Source organism: Pleurodeles waltl, chromosome 2_1 (assembly GCF_031143425.1).
Source record: "Pleurodeles waltl isolate 20211129_DDA chromosome 2_1, aPleWal1.hap1.20221129, whole genome shotgun sequence".
Lineage (NCBI taxonomy): Eukaryota > Metazoa > Chordata > Amphibia > Caudata > Salamandridae > Pleurodeles > Pleurodeles waltl.
In genome coordinates this window covers 621,515,145-621,531,021 of record NC_090438.1, presented here as the reverse complement: position 1 = coordinate 621,531,021, position 15,877 = coordinate 621,515,145, and the positions used below count along the sequence as shown (strand labels likewise).

The following is a 15,877-nucleotide window of genomic DNA, read 5'->3' as shown; positions in this document are numbered from 1 at the left end:
ACTCTTCAGACTCAGGTCAGGCAGCCAGAAGCTGGACATGCGCAAAATGCGCAGACTCCTGGCTGCCTGAGCTGAACTTTGCTGGGCTGAAGAAGTCACACCCCTGTGGATGTGACCTCTTCAGCCTGGCAAAGGTGCCTCCAGGCCCTCCCCCTCATGACGATTGCCTCGGACCTGGGTGCTTCAGTTTTAAGCCCTGAAGTGCCCAGTGCCAAGTGTCAATCAGTGACACCTCATCACAGAGTGGGGTGGGGTCAGCAGTCTCACTGACCCCATCATACTTTGTGACAATATTGGGACTGCTGCCTTTAATGAGGGAAGGCAGCAGTCCCAAATCTCCTGGGACCTCCGATGCTTCCCTGTCGGAGCTGCTGCTCTTGAGGTAAGTTTTTTTTAATTTATTTTTTTATATTTGGTGCGTGCATGTATGAATGTATGTGTATTTGTTAGTGAGTGTTGTGAATGGGTGTGTCAGTGAGTGCATGAATGAATGGGTTTGAGCAAGGTGTATGTGTGCATGTGTAACCTCCCCCAACTTTTTGCCTGCCTCCCTCCATTTTTCTGATCTCGTTTTTGCTGGTTTTAGGACTTTGCACACTTAACCACCGTTGTCCAGTGCTAAAGTGCTTGTACTTTATCCCCTAAACATGGCAACATTGGCTCCTACCCAATTGGAATATTTAATTTACCTATAAGTCCCCAGTAAAGTGCATTATATGTGCCCAGGGCCAATAAATTACTAGTGGGCCTGGAGCACTGATTGTGCCACCCAAAATAAGTAGCCCCTTAACCATGTCTCAGGCTTGCAACTGAAAGGCCTGTGTGCAGTTTCACTGCCACTTCAACTTGGCATTTAAAACTACTTGCCAAGCCTTGAACAACCCTTTTATTATATACAAGTAACCCCTCAGATAGGCCATGGGTAGTCCATAGGGCAGGGTACTATGTAAGTAAAAGGCAGGACATGTACTTGTAAGTTCTACATGTCCTGATAGTGAAAAATACCAAAGTCGTTTTTCACTATTGTGAAGTCTGCTCATAAGCCAGCATTGGAAATTCCCTTACAAACTTTTAAGTGGTAATTTCTGATCTGAAAGGAGTGGCATTGCCATGTTTGGTATGGTTGGAATGATAGTGGGAAATCCAGCTTAGTGGTGAAGTTTGATTGAACATTTTAGAAATGCCACTTTTAGAAAGTAGGCGTTTCTCTGCACTTACTGCTCTGCACTTACTGCACTTACAGCCTATCTCTAATCCACGTTTGATCTGTGCTGGTTGACAGCTCCCCTTATGCATTCCACCCAGACAGCCATAAACACAGGACAGTCAGCTGCATCTGTATGCTGATGGGTCTTCCTTTGGCAGAAAGGGTGGAGGGGCTCTCACATTTCAAAGGGTAGTGGCTTGCCCTACACAAAGGACTGATAACCACCCAGAGATCTCCTGGCAGAAAGGACTGAGTTGAAAGAGGAACTGGTGCACATCAAAACCACTCTTTGAAGTCCTCTCCACACATTTGGGTATTTATACTGGGTATGTGACCCCCTAAAGTCAGACACTTCTGGATTTACAACTGGACTCTGTCAGAAGGAATGCAGTGCTAGAGAACGGACTCATCTGGACTGATTTTCTGGAAGAACTGCTTTCCTGCTTGTTGTCCTGCTGCCTGTTGTTCCCTGACTCTGCTGCAAGGACTTTGCCTTCCCACCACAGGTAATCTTCAAGTGCTTGTCAGCTTGTGTCCTGTTAAGAAGTCTCAGGGTCATCAAGGACTTCACCCAAAAGAGCAAATCCACGGCTTAACCCATCGCGCAGGAAAAATTGATGCAACGCCTGCCTCGTGGCTGGAGAATCAATGCAGAACCTGATGAATAGATGAAGCGTCTGTCTTGCAGATGCAGAAATGGCACAGTGCCTGTTTCACCATGGTCCCATCTACACAGCACGTCTGGATTTTCCATGCAGCATCCTTGGGTGCCAATTCTTCATCGACTCCACACCTTAGTGAGGAACTGAGGCTGCATGTTCAGCAATCAACGCATCACCTTTCCTGCGAGGAAAGAACCGATGCATCATCTCACTTGCGTGGGAAGAATTGATGCATCACCTCCTCTGAGTAGTAAGGAATCAACACATCGATTTGCTTTCCACTGCCTCTTCTCCCCTATGGCCCACATCATCTTTGTTTTTGAACCAGTCCAGGTACTTTGTGCTAAAGAGATGCATCCATTGATTCCTATGGATTAAAATCTTTATCTTTTTAAACCGCTAAAAAGTGATATCTTGACCTGTGTATATTGAACCTTTGTTGTTTCAGTCTTGTTTTATTCAGATAAATATTATCTGTTTTTCTAAATTGGTGTAGAGTACCTCTTGTGGTGTTTTCACTGGGTTACTGTATGAGTTATTCCACAAATACTTTACAAATTGACTTCTAAGTTGAGCCTGCCTGTTCTGTGCCAAGCTACAGGAGGTTAAGCACAGAATAATTTAGGTTGTGTTGTGACTTACCCTGGCTAGGATTGTGGTACTTACGTGGACAGGGTGCATACCTCTGCCAACTACAGACCCATTTTCTAACGGAGATCCATTTTGGATTGCCCCGGGTAAAGCATAGCACAAAATGGAAGAAGTGTCCACAAGATATAGGATGTGCCTAATACTTACTGAAGGCTGTCCATGGAAAGAGGAAGCTTTTACACATATTACTCACTCTTGTGGCAGGTTGCTGGATACATCTCTCAAAGCTTGCCTAGGTTTGCACACAGCCTGGTCACCAGAAGGGGTGTTTATCGATCCCTGTTAAACGTTGGTCAAGTAAGGCCATGGAAGAGCCATAGAGTCTGGTTGCATGCAAGGGATGTAATACTTGAGCTTCTTCATGTATAATGCTGACACCATGAACCTGAGAAAAAGGGATTGGTCAAGCTTACAAAGAACTATTTCCAAGATGGTGTTTTTTCAGATAATTCTACCACAGGTTTCAAATCGAAGATAAAGTTTAAGTCTTCCTGTGGTATCAGTTCCTTTTTTAATCATATTTAAAGGTGGTAGTCACAAGTGAAAGATGCATCACAATGCATTTGTTCCTTTATTTGGTCATGTTTATCATCCACTTTCTTCGATTTTTGTCCCTAATTCTTGATCCTTGCTTTTGGATTCCCTTTTGTAAGTGCTAGTAGATAACTTGGCTTGGCTCTTTTCTCCTTCTTTGGAGAGTTTAGTGTCTGTATATCAGATGCTACAGTAATCTCAATCTTCAATCAAAAACTACCAGGTTGCTTGTGGGTTTTCCTTTCATTTAGCACTCTCTTAAAAAGACATGTGACACCTTTCATGTTTGTTATTAAGTGCAGAATGGCACTGTGGTCCCTGGTTTGCATCACCCTTTTTTCAGGTAATCTAGAAGGAGATCAAATGGAACTTTGCTGCATCCTGTCCCTGGCATTTTATGACACCTATGACTCCTGAGGCTTGGTCATGTAGGGATGTGGAATTCCTATCACCCAATGACCGGGACATATTGTTTGGGGTCGAGAGCAACAAGTTTTCATGTTTATTTTGTCCTTGGGCAAGTAAGCCCTAATCCCTGCATCACAATCCCTTTGGTTGCCAGTTTACAGAGAAGGGAACTGTCTGCAGTTGGGGTAGTATGTGTGTCCATATGTTAATGCTGTTTAAACGTGTATTAATGGTTTGTTAATGAAAAGCCTTTATTATTAGGGTGAACGCTGTAACTAATTGTTTTAAGGTCACACTGCACTACTGACAGTGGATCCAGTAAAAAAACAATGTGTACACACATGCTTGAAAAGTTTAACAATATGAGGCTACGTATAGTGCTCTGATTAGATGGAAATCTTTGCAGAAGCTTGTAAGCAAGAGTGATGATTCTTTATTTTCAAAATAAAATGTTCAGAAAAAAGTGCAAGTAGGAAAAAAGGTTTTGCTACTATGAACTTTTATGTGCTATTTCTTTGAAGCGTCATTTAGTAAAATGTGTTGATGCATGGTAGTGTTTCAAAAAAATATTCCTAATGGAAAATCAGTGTAACCATTTTCAACAAGATTATGGGAAGCGTGAAAATAAACAAGCGCCTGAAAAGCCAACTGATCCAAAAATGTTTGTGAGTCTTTTGGTTTCGTCAATGCGTATCTTGTTTTGACATGGCTTTGTAACACTTTATTGTTGTCGGAGATGCCAGGCCATCATCATTGTAACAAATACTGGCAAAAAGAAAAAAAGTTTATGGTCTCAAAAAGCACACATTTCCACCAGTGGCTTAACAAAGGCCCAACAGGCCCCCTCCAGGGAGCCCCCTCAGCACAGCACCTGTCCGGAGTGAGTCTGGACAAGGGGGGGCTCCATGTTCTTTGCAGGGGGGGGGGGCTCCAGTTTTGTTACGCCATTGATTGCCACAACAGTTTCTGGCACTGAACAAAATTACTTTGTGTGCCATTATGCTCCTTGTGGAAAAGCAGAATGCAATCACTCACAGTAAAGCCAGCCGATATAGAGAGAAATAGAAGTTTAATAGAAACAAAATGTCTTTGTTAATGCCAGACTTAATTAGGGACCCATTTCTTAAAGAAAGTCACAAACCATGGTATATGTCTTTGAATTAGTGGCTTTCATGAATTCACAAGAAATTACAGAAGTAGACGAGGAAATCGTACTCCTAGAAAGTATTTGTGAACTGTATTTTAGCACGTCCAAATATGCATGAGTAGATTTGCTCATGTGAAAATCTATTGAGCGTTTACAAGTTCACTTTCCCGCTAACCAATTTTTTCCCAACCCTGGAAGAACTTCTACTTCTGCCATTGTCAGGAGTAAATTTCCAACCTTTCTCATTATGGGAAAAGATTAGAGAAGAGCTGGTGAAAATCCTTAAAATATGCAAATTATTAGGTTTGCACACTCAAAGGCATTCCAGCCCTAGAACTATTGCTTACCGCTTCCTCCTGCCCCAATATGTAGATCTGCACAAAGGTGGCAAAATAAGGAAATTGCTATAGTAGGGATTGAAAATGCAAGGATTCAAGCCCTACTACAGTAGTAGCCCTGGCATAATCAGAAAGGCTATTATCATTGCTGCACTACCTGGCACCAAAGGGACAAGTATATTTTTTATAGGACAAGTGGATTTAAGAAGCAACCTGCCCCATGGACAAGTAGATATTTTATTAAATTCCACACCCCTCGGCCATGTGATGGATCATTCTCAAGACATTGTTTTAGAGTTACAACAGTTACTCCTTGATATTCTGACATTAAAACAGACCTTGGTTTCTAGGCCTATTCATATCCTATAGTCCCATTAAGAGCTCAAAGTGTTTCCAGGCATGCTGTGGAGTTTTTTAAAATCTTTATTTTAGCAATTTTGAAAAGTAGACAACCACCACAAATATGTCTTGTTCATATAGAAAATAGATGAATACAGACTATAATATCTACAATTGCATGAACATTTGCAATTTTAGTATGACTACCACGTGTGATTACCTCTTTTACAGTAGTACCTTTAGAGAAGGAGCGTACTTTGTGAAAGGCATCCGATTACACATTTATTATCAAACATAATTTAATTTGTGGGAGATGAAAAGAGAATTTCTTGAGAGAGAAGATCTGTGCGCAGTGAAGCCAAATGTTTTTAGGTTGTGGCATGTGGGGAAAACGTGGATGCATAAATGTGCGTAATGCCATTACAGTAGATTTAGGGCCTGAATTAGATGTTGACAGTTATGGTCCCGCTGTTGACTTTTCGACTGAAAACCGGTCCGCCGATGTGATGGTCCACTAGGCGTATTTAGATGTTGGCGGTCCCATAGAGGAAAGCCCACATTAGAACCGCCATCTCTGCCAAGAAACACCACCTACATTGACGGCGGGATAGGGAAATGTGGCTGACGGCGGAACCCCAGACACCTTTTCTGCCATGCAGATTTGGATGTGCCTTATTGACAAGAAAAAATTGGCGCCTCAACCTCCATGTTTGAGTTGGTGGAATAGGGGGAAAATGGGTAAAAACTCACCTTTTTTTCCCATTCCACCTCCATCTTCGACTGAACACTACTGGACAACACCTGACATCACTGCAGCCACTGACCCAGAGAGAAAACACAACCTCACCTGACTCGAAGGTAGCAATGCTGCCCTGCTGCCCTGTTGGGTGGCCTGTTGCCTGCTGCCCTGCTGCCCTGTTGGGTGGGTACAGCATGAGAGGTCGGGACCCATGAATGCATATATGTCACAGTATTTTTTTAACTTACTGTGACATGCATATGTAGGGTACATGGTGGTGTCACACATGGCTGGGGACACTCTGGCACAACATTCATAACGCACATATACACAACTGTCATAGCGGTGTCATCATTCATTGCAAAATGAATGCTGGCACCACAATGACAGTACACTCACACTGGACAATGGTGCCCATGTGTGCAAATGGAAGGGGACCTTTACGGGTAGAATTGTGCAATCTGGTGTGTGTGTGTATGTGTTGGCTGTTTGAGGTGGAGGGAGCTGGAGTGGGTAGTATAGTTGTGTCCGTACGTGTGTCACTTACATGTAAGACCGATGTTGTTGTGTTGCCATGTGACACATTCAGGTGAGTGCTGTTGCTATGTGTTGTTGTGCTTGTGTGTGAGTGTTTGCGTAGCAGAGTAACTTATAGGAGTTTGTGTTAAAGGAGCGAAAAATAGGGCACAAAATCTCTTCCTCAAATGAGCATATACAGCGTAAAATACAATAAAGTGCAATTTGCTTTGAGTGGCAGTGTTACTGCACAAGCATCCAGACAGTGGCTCTCCCCCAGCTGTGTCCCGGAGGAAAGTAACTATCAGGTGCAATAAGCTTAGTTGCAATCTTTTTAAATAAAACCTAAGGTTCTCATTTGGAAACCAAGTGAGGTGGGGCTCACACCTATATGTCAAATTGATTGGATTATAAAAAGGCTTACAAGCAGAGTGTCAAAGGCCGCCTGGTGGACTCTGTCTTGCCTGTGCTAATGAGCTTCCTTTACCTGGGAGATAGCCATTGAGTCAATACTTGTGGGGTTTTCAGAGTAATCCTGCAGGCCCAGCTCTAAAAATTATCTTTTTAAATATTTAAGCCAAGCAATGCTAAGAGTGAGATCTTTGAGAGTTGGGTGTCAGGATTCCCCAAAATCCTGACCATAAAAGTAGTGGTCCCAGCTTTTTCTTGTCCCCCATAGGTGTTAGGCCCAGATCTGAAAGGCACATAAAGGCAGGGCATAATTGGCGAGCTGCCAACAGCCTACAAACAAACTTATTTTCTACCTGCTGGATTGACATGGTGCCTCTATAGCTAAAGACCCCTGCCCCATACATCACCACAGAGACACATTTGCTCCGATAAAACCTCCACCAATTCCTTGACCAGTTTGTGTCCCAGCCTTCTCGCAAATGAGAACACCGCCTCCACAACCCTTTGAGTAAGAGCAGCCCTAGATTGAAGTAGGCTCTGCCAGGTTTGACTTTGATTAAAAGAGATTCACAGATAATGAAAACACTTTGATCTATAGATTTCTATTCTTCCCAGAAAGAAGGTCCTAGTTTTCGACTTTTTTGGGCCTTGGCTCATTACAAAACACTTTTTTAAATTTGTTTTAAAATCAGGACCCCCATAAAATTATAAAATCCATCTAAAAGGAGATGGAGGCCATTAGCTGTTCTCGGTATTAATACAGTGTCATCTGCATACAACAGCACGGAGAGGGCTTTTGTCTTAATTCTAGGGTGGAGTCTTTTAGCAAGGATTTTAGCCAGAATCTTTGTGTCTAAATCGAGCAGTGATAAAGAGTGATGGGATTTACATTCATTCACAGGTTTTCCAGACCCAGGTAGAACACTAACAGTTGCTTCACAAACAGTAATAGGGGGTGACCCACTCCCCTCACCATACATCTCTTGGAGCTGTGGCACTAGCTGAGAGGACTACCTCTTATAGAATTCAGAGGTTAGGCCATCTAGACCAGTTGCCTTGCCTCCTGGTAAGGAATCATTTGCCTCCATCACTCAACTATACTGTTATAGGAGCATTAAGTATTTCATGATGTTGGGGATCAAACAATAGCAAGGTGGAATCACACAGGCATTCTCTCAGGAAGGACAAACATTTCCTCTGTGTCCTCGGCAGTATAGATTGTGGCATTATACGATACAAAGACAACCGTGATACTTTCTGATAGTGTGTGTTGTATCTCACCTACCCGTGTATTCTTTGTATGTCTTTTCTAGTATAATTGTGTCTGAGGAGGCATGCTAGTGTCCTTCCAGGAAATTCCCCTCACCATTTTATCTAGCCGCTTCTGCTTTATAACTAAGAAGTGTACTTTGTAGTTGAGTGAGTATATGCACTGATCCTCAAGCCCATTAAGCACTCTTTCTTGTTTTTCTAGTGTTCTCCATATCTAAAACAAAAAAAACCTGCTTGCTTAGAAATGTAAAGACCACGAATAAACACTTTAAACACCTCTCATAAAGTTCCTTGGATGTGTACTGAGCAATCAATAAAGTTGATGTAATCCCTTGCACCCTGGCCAATTTCATCCTGGAATAGTCTATCTGTTAATGCATTTGAAGGGAACACCCAAGGGCGATGGTATCCTGAGGGCTGAAGCGACATCAGGCTAATTAAAATTGGAGAGTGATTCTACAGTGTTCTGGGGAGGATGTGGGTTCCTACTAAGCAGCCAGCACTGCAATCACCAGAGGTCAGCCCACTTGCACTGTTAAGTAATATGTGTATTCACACTTACACAAGTGTTTGTGGTGCCAGAAATCAATCAGGTAACATAACTGCATGGAATGTAGAACAACTTTGGCAGCACAGAATAGAGAACGGGGATCTGTCAAGTTGAAATTGCCTCCCTATATTAAAAGGATCATAGTTGGGTTAGGTACAGCTGCATCAGCATCTCGTAGCATGAGTGAGAGTCAGTGTTTGGACTGTAAGTGTTCAACAAGATGTATTGCTTGTGCCCTATGCCCCCTCACAGTAATAGATAATGGCCCTCTGGATTAGCAATGGTGGATTAATGCCTGAAATGCTTTGAATGTCTTATTAGTGTAGCAACCCCTCTAGAATGTGTACTGAAAGAGGCAAAAGAATCTCTTTGGGCCCCACGATCTGGCAATGTGCGTTTCTGCACTATGCATGAGGCATGTCTCTTATAGAAACACAACATCTACTGCATGTTATTTAACATATGGTTCTACTTGCCTAGTTTTCCGCAGCTGATTGAGACCTCTGATGTCATAAGTAAATGATGTAGTGGTCAAAGAGATGTTGTGAGGTAAATATGTGCTTCGGAAGAGCAGTAACACCCGGATTCACGGTTAGAGTTAAAATGTGTGGAATAGCATAACGTACCATTAAAAATGAGAGCATGAAAACAATTAATCAGAACAAATATCCTCACATCTGCCACCCACCCACACTGTGACCCCAAGCGAAGGGTGAAGCAAACCCACTCAAATATGCCAACCAAGTGAGAACAAAGTGACATCAGAAATAATAACACAATCAGAAGACGACAGATGCAAACTTCGCTTGGAAGTGCCAGAGGGCAACCTTCAAGCATTCAGAAATGAAAAGAAAGGACATAGCAAGTGACCCACATAGGAGAGTTTAGGGTACACCTGAAAGCATAAACAGAACTGGCATCCAATATATTATTATAGACAGGACAGGACAACATTATATTAAGAACATGACTCAGTATGTGGAGTTAATAAGAAACAGTACCATGGAAGTAGTCTCAGAACAAGCATCCTTAGTGTATTTCTAGAAGACTAGACCAGTTTCCAGGCCATGACTGCAGGCACCTCAGGGGGGGATTTATGCCCATTCTATTACTCATTGCTTTTGCTATCATGGGTGTAATCATCCCCAGCTGTTGGAGAGTCTTGAGCAGAAGAGTCTCTACATACCTCCTTAAGGACCTGGAGCAACGTTTTGAGACCACTGAGTAACATTTGTTTCCCTTTGTGCATAATGATTTGATTTACAGGGTTAACATAGATTAATCTAGGCCCTTCTGCTGGAGGAACTTTGTGACTTGGAACAAAGCTCATGTTGCCTCCTGGACAGCTATACCAAAGTAAGGATAGATGGAAATATTAGTGCCTTTGTAGCTAAGATTGTTGAACTCACAGGCGAAATGAAGGACTGTATCTTGGTGGTCGTAGTTGAGAAATCACCCTATAATAGGTCTGGGTGGTACTCCATGAGGGAGAGGTCAGAGCCACAGAGACCAATGAGCTTATGCAATCAGAAACATGGATGAGTTTATCAGCACCAAAGAGAGATGTAAGAAGTTTTTCAATGAATAGATTCTAGAACCCCAAGAATGCACATGTTATTGCAATGTGAGCACACCTCTAAGTCCTTCATTTTTAGCATGTGGAGTTGTCCTCGAGGTCTGACATTCATCGCTCCTCACCATCCATCAACTCTGTCCATGTGGTGCTGCAGTAGACCCACACGAGAAGTGGCCATGTGAATATTCATATCAATGGCCTGTAGGCTGCTTTGCCTATGTAGAGACAATGTATGGATGCCAGGGGAATTAGCTTCAGTAAATTCCTCAGTGTCCGATGGATTGGCACGTTTAACATCTGTAAGTGTGATATTTGCCGCTTTTTGGGCCTCAAATAAAATCATAAAGTGGTGATTGTCTGTTTTTCACATATTATACACTAAGGGAGTCTCAACAGCAGAAATATTTGTCATAGTTAGTTTATGGAAACCCTTCTCCTACTTCAAAAGTTGCATGAAATCTCAAAACATTAATGAGGATGACTGAGCCTGAGCCGCCTGACACAGTTATAGTTCGGAGTAGTGGTGAGGCATAGCCTCATCATATATGTAAAGGGAAGAGATGAGGGCACACCTATCAAATTGCAGGATAAATCCTCTTCCACCTGGCCCCCAATTCAGCAACAACTTCAGAGCACAAAAAAGCAGCTTCCAGATGGCCCACATCAGTTTTGCCCCCACTGCGGCACCACTCAAGGTAGGAACTGCCCACTCATCACCCACAGGGTTACTCACAGTAGTATTGCAAGAACCAGATCAATCTGCTTGCAAAGGTCAGGTAAGGTAGCCTCAACAATGTTCCCCTACCTCTTTTAGAATGGCACCCTCAATCAGGGGGCGGCAGTATCGACATGGCCAGAATGGCATGCAGAGCTAATCAATGAGTTGCACCAACATTGCAGATATTGATGCTCATAGTTCAGGTTCCTTAGTTTGGAGAGCCTGGCAACAACAGAGTGAGTTAGGCAGGCAGTGTCTCAATGTCTTCACCGAGCCTCTCATTAAAGAGAGCCCAGATGCAGCAAAGTGAGGAAGACAGGCCACAATTCGACGCTCCTGACATCACGAGTCCCACATGCACCATTGCTGTCTCAAGCCAATGCAAAGTTGCAGGAGGGTTCAGAAATGGGTTCTGCTGAACTACGCTAGTTTCAGAAATGAAGAAGCATATCCTCCTTAGTGGATACACCTTGCAGCATGATAATATGATGAATTTTTAACATGGGCCGGCAGAGATCTCTTTCGGATGTGATTTGAAAGACGAGATTAAGAATATGTTGGTTTGCAATTTCTTACTTCTTTTTCTGAACTTACTGATCATAAATTGTCAAATTAACATATTAAATAATAAAATGACAAATGGCCATAGGGTGTTTATATAATTCACTCTCATTTACTTATTTGGTTAACCTTATTGGGGTTTCAAGTGGACCCTCTGCCTCAATCTACTAAGTGTGCATGTATGTTTGGCTGGCCTCAGATGTCTGGCCAAACACACATGGGCACTTAGGTACACTCTCTCCTCTTCTCCCCTCCCACCTCTTGTGACCCAGCCCCGGCTCTCCCCTGCACTGTTGGCTGAGCTCAAGAGCACCAACGCGCACAACAGCAAGAAGCTTTTTAACAAAGTCAAGGAATTCACAAACCCTGGCATGGACACCACAGACATCCCCTCTCTCAAGACCTCAGCGACAACCTCACCACCTTTTTCCACCGTAAAATCCAGGATATATACGAAGGGTTTGAGAGCCAAATCCCACCTCCACCACTCTCCAGCACCAATATGGATCCCACTCCCCAGCCAACGCTGAACCAATGGACCCCCATCTCTATGGAAGACACCCGAAAGCTCATGAGCTCTATCCACTCAGAGACACCTTCAGGCCGCTGCACACACCACATCTTCAACCAAGCCAGCGCCACCATCACCAGTGCCATCTGAACTATGCAGGACAATCAACTGCTCCATCGAAACCGCCACCTTCGTGGATGTCTGGAAGCATGCAGAGATCAAACAGCTACTAAAGAAACCCCCACCGATTCTAGAGAAATGAAAAACTACAGACCCATCTTTCTTCTCTCCTTTCCAGCCAACGTAACTGAAAAAGCCATTAAATCAGAGCTCAAGGAATTCCTCGAGTTAAACCACATCCTGGACCAATCCCAATCCAGTTTCAGGAGCAACCACAGCACTGAAACTGCCCTCCTCACAGCCATGGATGACATCTGCATCATACTGGACAGAAGAGACAAGGCTGCCCTCATCCTCCTCGACCTCCCCACTGCTTTAGACACCGCATCCCACACCACCCTATGCTCCAGGCTTGATGACGCTAGCGTCTGTGCAAGGCCTTGGAGTCGATCCCCTTCTTCCTTATCGGAAGGACCCAGAGTCAGATTCCCGCTGTTTTTCTTGGAACCAACAGAAACATGCTGTGGAATACCCCAGGGCTCCTCCCTGAGCCCAATTATCTTCAATATCTACATGGCTCCGCTCAACAAAATCATCAGACAGCACGACCTCAACATAGTCTCCTACGTCGACGACACACAGTTAATTCTCTCCCTCACTGACAAACCATCAACAGTCAAAAGCAACTTCCACAACGGAATGAGAGCAGTCGCCGAATGGATGAAAAACAGCTGTCTCAAGCTCAACTCACACAAGACAGATGTCCTCATCCCGGGCCTCTCTCCTTCCACCTGGGTCAAAAGGGATTGTGAATTTCACAATGTCTCAACCATATTGTATGACTTGGATTAGGACAGGGCAAAGGTATTTTAGAAAACCTGTTCGGATTTGAACAACTGAGTCACAGACTGTGTGGGACTAGCTGCCCAGGAGGAAACAGGCAAACAGGGCCAAACTAGTACAAGAAAGTACACTCTTTCTAAAGGGCTGCACTCTTTTGAACTCCATATAGTAACAATTTGTCAGAGTGGTGGAAGTCTGCACCACCAAGCTCTCAAGAGAGGTGTCCTGAGAGAAAAAGGCAAGGGCAAGCAGGCTGGTGGTGGCACACAATTTGGCAGTTTACTGGGAGGAAGAGCAAGGTTTGGCCCAGTATCCTTGCAGAGTACTAGTGGGAGCCTTATTGAAAGTTAGTAGGGCCTCAATAATGGTTTGCCCCAGCTGGAGTAATTCTGCAAGGACATTGGTTTGGCCCAAGGGTGGGGAGCTGGAGGTCAATAACTTTGGTCGACCCTCACTTGACTACCTGCCAAGGAAACACTTTTTTAGTGGCAGAACCTGCAGGTGAGACAAAGCTGTAAACACAGAGGTGTAAAGACCACTGGCATCTTGAAATAAATCATACCAGTTTTCTTCACAGTAGGGGTGGACAATTCCATCACCAGCATCGCAATCATTACTGGAGTTTGTCCCAAACAAAGAAAGCAATCTGTGATGCCTGGTTTGCAGAGGTGGGACACTGAGGTCCTGATTTATACTCTTTTTGGGCCCCATAAGCGTCATGTTTTTACGCAAAAGCAGCGCAAATTTAAAAAATACAATTGTATTTTGTAAGATTATGCTGCTTTTGCGTCAAAAAATGACGCTAACGCAGCACAAAAAAAAGTATAAATCAGGGCCTAAGTGGCTCAGAAAGACATGGTTCCAGATCAATGGTAATCAGCCAGTGCCAAAATCGTTGTCCGAGTGGCACCGACCCGGTGCTGCAGAGCACAATGGGTTGTGCTTTGTCATATGACATAAATGGAATAGGCATCTTCAACATGCTGGGAACCAGCCTGGAGCATGGAGGGGAGATGGGGTCAGCAGCGACGCCAATGAAGCAGCAGTATCAGAGGATCTAACTAATGCTGAAAGTGAACCCATCTGTTGTATTCCAGATGGAGAAATTCACAATTCCATTGGCACCCTGGGTGTGCCAGAGGGAGTTTCAAGGGATTCAAAGAGTCAGAGTATAGCCTTGTAGATCTCTTGGATCTTCCTCAGTGTCGCTGACAGCCCCGGAAATTCGGGTTGTGTCGGGACAAGTTGCGGGATAGGCTTATACATTGATTAACTTCAGAAGCAAGATCAAGAGGCATGACAATGTCCTTGTGCCTCCTCAGGCGTAAGAAAGTGGCTGGAAGGGGTCATGTCCCGCTTGGATATTTTTAGGATTTTACTTTGAATTACCTGAAGATTTAGAGTGTGATGATGTATGACCTCAGGAATGACTTCTGGACTGGAAACAGACCTGAGACCGACCTTTGGTCTTGGACCGGTCCTAAGGTGGAGCCTTCCAAATCTTGATGACATATAGTTTTATTTTGTGGTTCAGTATGGCCTTAGGATTCACTGACACATATCACTTTGAGATACCATCAGTGATGCCATCAATAATGTCATTAAACATGTCATGAGTGATATAATATGTGAGGTCACAAGAAGTGCATTGTAGTGGCACAAGTTATAGTCAGCTCGGTAATCTATGACTGGTAAATTTCAGTGTTTTTTTACCTTAAAATTGTATTTTTTAACTGACATATTCATCTAACCATAATGTCACCTTAACCTTTGTTTTCTTCAGTGAAAATACATGAATAACTGGTTCATTTAGTTTATTTATGTCAGTATAGAAAATAATAGAATGTTGTGGTAGTTAAAATATACTAAAAAAGGCATCAAACTGCTGCGGCGGCTGCGGAAACCATTTTGATGGAGAAGGAAGAATGATGACTGAAAGACGTTGAACATATATACAGATTTACACTTCAGTTTTCATTGGCTGTTTAGTACCTCTAGACAGTGTTGGTGGTACTCCAGGAATATGGTATTAAAAAGAAAACTATTAACTCCCAATTGAATAGTGGATTTCGATAAAGCACAAGGAAGAACGTAGGTGAAATTGTCAATTTAACCTTAGTTCAACTGCAGCATTTCCTGGGAATAAGCAAAGGAGAGCACGCTGTCCCTATCAATTACATTTTTCATTAAAAGTAAAGGGTAACCAATAACTATGCGCCCTAAAGAAAGGTCAGGCAAGGTAAGAAATTACAAGCGCATGTGGAGGTTGATTTTGCATGCAGAACTATTGTCCTATCAACGAAATCCACGGGGGTTTGGTGCATAACTACAACAGCAAGAAAACATCACTGTTTGGTCTGCATAAATAATAAAAACTCCCACTTGAAAATCTTCAAATCTCCAAACCCATCAATCTGGAACATATTTACTGAAAGGTTAAAGAACCAATTAAACCTAGAATGGACTACAAGATCCAGGAATGTGAACACAAGGCAAGAAGCTCCCAAAAGGATTATGAAGTGAAAATTATGTTGAATGCTCTCGAGGACAGTCAGTCCTTTCGCTCACGGATTTAGGATCGGAAAAAAATGTCTTTTCTGTTCCTTCCCATTATTAAAGATATGAGTAGGGAATCCATGCGGTGTTTTTCATTTAAAGTTAACGAGGCTGATATTCTGCTTCTATAGAATACTAAGGGTCATATGTACAAAGCATTTTTGCGGTTGGAAACAGCCCAATTTAAGGAAACAGCCCTATTTACTCGGATGTTTCTG

The 15,877-nt window shown here is 43.2% G+C and overlaps 1 protein-coding gene across 2 annotated transcripts in view; it reads right to left on the bottom strand.

Annotated features, from left to right (window-relative positions):
• Nucleotides 1–15,877, bottom strand: part of SUGCT (succinyl-CoA:glutarate-CoA transferase) — a 2,876,649-nt gene that overhangs the window by 1,950,368 nt on the left and 910,404 nt on the right. The gene's annotated exons all lie outside the window — the stretch shown is intronic.